The sequence below is a fragment of the Triticum aestivum genome, chromosome 6B (genome assembly GCF_018294505.1).
Source record: "Triticum aestivum cultivar Chinese Spring chromosome 6B, IWGSC CS RefSeq v2.1, whole genome shotgun sequence".
NCBI classification, from domain to species: Eukaryota; Viridiplantae; Streptophyta; class Magnoliopsida; order Poales; family Poaceae; genus Triticum; species Triticum aestivum.
In genome coordinates, this window is record NC_057810.1 from 591,170,577 (window position 1) to 591,174,208 (window position 3,632).

Below are 3,632 nucleotides of genomic sequence, written 5' to 3' on the forward strand. Positions count from 1 at the left end.
ATCTGGTGTCAAGTTATCTACAACCGGACACTAACAAATTCCCATCTGCCACATAACCACGGGCACGGCTCTCGAAAGTTTATACCCTACAGGGGTGTCCCAACTTAGCCCATGACAAGCTCTCGCGATTAACGAAGGATATTCCTTTTCCCAGGAAGACCCGATCAGACTCGGAATCCCAGTTACAAGACATTTCGATGATGGTAAAACAAGACCAGCAAAGCCGACCGATGCGCCGACAATCCTGATAGGAGCTGCACATATCTCGTTCTCAGGCAACACCGGATAAGTCAAGCTACGAGTAAAACCAGCCCTCGAGTTACCCCGAGGTGGCCCCGCAGGCTGCTCGGTTTGGACCAACATTTAGACAAGCACTGGCCTGGGGGGGGCCTAAAATAAAGATGACCCTCAAGAGAGAGACTCCCAAGGGAAAAGTAGGTGGTGGTGAGGCAAATGGTAAAACCAAGGTTGGGCCTTGCTGGAGGAGTTTTATTCAAAGCGAACTGTCAAGGGGGTCCCATAAATCACCCAACCGCGTTAGGGACACAAAATCCGGGACATAATACCGATATGACGGAAACTAGGGCGGCAAGAGTGGAACAAAACACCAGGCATAAGGCCGAGTCTTCCACCCTTTACCAAGTATATAGATGCATTAATAATATAAGAGATATTGTGATATCCCAATCAAAATCCTGTCCACCATGGAGCAATCTTCAACTTCACCTGCAACTAGCAACGCTATAAGAGGGCTGAGCAAAGCGCTAACATAGCCAAGCAATGGTTCGCTAGGAAGGGTGAAAAGGTTAGAGGCTGACATGGCAATTTGGGAGGCTTGAAGAGCAAGTGATAGGTAGCGCAGCAAAGCGATAGAACAAAGCAACTAGCATAGCAATGATAGTAGTGAGATCCAGGGTAGCGGTCATCTTGCCTGAAATCCCACTAGGAAGAAGAACGAGTCCATGAAGAAGATGAAGCCACAAAGATGAACCAAGCGTAGACGAACGAATCCTCACGGTCGCAATGAAACGGGAACTATCGAGAAGAAGCACATAATATGGTAAACACACCACACATGAACACGACATGATGCATAAACAAGTATGATGCAAGACAAGACTACATGAAGCTACTCATGGCAAGATATGATGCATACAAGAGCAACACATCAAGGCAAGTTTAAATGAGGCCGGAAACAACATATAACAATTCCGGTAAGTCCTCATATGCAATTTTCGAAATTGGTCCAGATCTGAATAAACCTTATGTTCAAGTTGTTAAACAGCAAGTTAAGATGCACCAACATCATCTACACGAGATTCTAGTCAAGTTACATATAAAGTTCATTTAGTTTGGAGCTACGGCCTAGAAGATATGAGCAAAACAAGTTAAATATGGCTTTGATGCTAAATGCATCCAAACATCAAGCAAAAACACTCAAAACATGGATGCAACATGGCATGATGAAACTACATGTAATTCTAAGCAAGTTTCATATAGAGCACACTCAAAACGGAGCAACGGTTCAACACATACACTCTATACAAGTCATAACAACAATCTGTCCAAAACAGCAAATAGGCATCTTGCAAGCATCAAAACAACATGCTACAGCACCACAACATGAGAAAAAAAGGCATGGACATGATTTACAGGTAAGCATAACAAAACATGAACACTGAGCTATCTCCATAAATTACTAGAACATGCTCAAAAACACATGGCAAGACTGCACATAATAACAGTTTCAGACTTTGCAGAAATAACATCAGGTTTCAATGTTTAGAGCAATCAAACAACATGTTACAGTAACTTATCATGGCAAACAAAGGCATGGCATGATACTAATAAATGCATAGAACAGAAGTCCTTTACTGACCATAAGCCAAAAAGGATCAAAAGATATCATGGCACCCATGTAAACATGGCAAGTTATATGACAGATTCAAACATGGTAGGAACAACGATAAGTAGGCATGTTGGTGAGCTTGTACCACTCACCACAGAGCAATACATGGTATGACAAGGTAACCAACAGTAAGAATACATGTTTATGAAGCTAAGCATGGCAATAGAAAGTTCATAGGGTGGATGGATCACTAGCAAAGCTCATGGCAAAACTGAACTTAATGTTAACAGGCTGACAGCAACATTATTTAGCAAATTTACAGCATGATAACAACAATCTACAGGAACCTATAAATGCAACCAGGGGAATGGATGGATGGAGCATGATATGTAGAACAAAACGTCCTTAGTGAACATCTCCAGATTATGCATAGAATGACTTGTAGCAGCAGGTTTACATAGCATCACGAAATAACAGATTCAGTCTAGCAAAACAGTAACAACAAGTACCCTACTTAACAAGCTCGATGCACTCACTACAAGACTCAGAAAAATACATGGATGGAACCCCTATAAAGATGGCATGACATAGTTCAAAACTCAAGTAGGGCTCATGCTCATAGGATGCACACACAAAATGCAATGAAAAAGACAAATCACCAAGTCATAACAGTTTCAGTAGATTGACATCATATAGCACTCTTGCAACGATGATTAGGGCATCAATATGACCTCAAACAAACATGGCACAATGGAACAAAGTAAAGAGCATCTCACAGCGAACATTTTTATATATCATATGCATGAAACGGAGCTACGGATGCAGAGTTATGGCAGGTCAAACATAGCATCAGAATGCAATTATTTCGGGGACTTAGCAGTTTTCAAAAAAAAACGCGCGCAAGATAGCTAAAAATCGCATGGGGCGGGGGATATGTGGGCACTCACCATGGGCGAGGCCCAGAAGGAGGAGGAGGCAGGAGGCAGGGGGGCTGCTGGACGCGGCTGCTGGGCTGGGCCGCGGGCCCATGTTGCCGGTGACGAGGGCGTCACGTGTGCCCGCACGATGGCACAGGACGAGGGAGGCCGCTCCGGTGGAGGATTTCGGCGGGGCGGTCGGCGAACCTATAGCGACGGAGGGATGGTGACGATGCCGGAAATGGGTAGATCGATGCGGGGGCAACCGGATCCGGTGGATCCCGGCCAGGTTCGGGTGAAGACATGGCCGGCGGCGGCGATCTGCATGGCGGCAACGGCGATCTGCATGGCGGCGGCATCCTCCGGCGTGGTTCTCTGGCGGCGCGGGTTTCGGCAACGATGGGCGGCAGCGCGTTGCGGTGATGCTCCGGCGAGCGGCGGCCGAAGCTCAAAGGCGGCGGGGTCGGTGAGGTGCGGCGCGATGGACGGTGGTGCAGATCGGGAGGCTCGGACAACGGCGATGTGAGCGAGCGCCAGGCGGCGCTCGGGCCCTGGATGGGCTCGGGCGGGCCTCAGATGGGCTCCCAGGGCCGCGATGGCTGGGGGCGCTGGAGGGGGCACGGGAAGGGCGACGTGGAAGGCGGGGATAGGGCAGGAGCGGTGCTGAGTGGCGGCACAGCCACTCAGACGGCGCCAAGTGGCGAGAGGAGGCTGGGAGGCGCTGGATTTGGAGAGGGAAGGCGGCGGCGCGGCCCCCGAGGTGGGAGGAGGTGGCTGCGGGTTGGGTGGTGCGAAAAAAGAGGAGGAGGGGGTAGGGTTGCCCAAAATGGATATGTGGTGTCCATTTATAGCAGGGATGGCTAGGG